The sequence below is a fragment of the Penaeus monodon genome, chromosome 19 (assembly GCF_015228065.2).
Source record: "Penaeus monodon isolate SGIC_2016 chromosome 19, NSTDA_Pmon_1, whole genome shotgun sequence".
NCBI classification, from domain to species: Eukaryota; Metazoa; Arthropoda; class Malacostraca; order Decapoda; family Penaeidae; genus Penaeus; species Penaeus monodon.
The window spans coordinates 25017137-25017383 of record NC_051404.1 but is presented as its reverse complement, the minus strand read 5'-3'; positions in this window follow the sequence as shown (position 1 = coordinate 25017383).

The window sequence follows — 247 nt, the reverse complement described above, 5'->3', positions numbered from 1 at the left end:
ACATTATTTAACCCAACGGAAGGAAATGTAATCCATCATTATCTAACCTAACTAACTAAACCTAATTCATACTCAACATACAATAAATAAACCTAATCTTGATAAACATAAACCTAATATAATATAAGATAATATACGTAAATGATCCTAATCTAAACTAATGAAACTTCTACCAAGCAACCTAACTACCCTAACCTAAAAACACGTACTAAACCAAACATAAACCTTCCCTTACCATACTAAAACA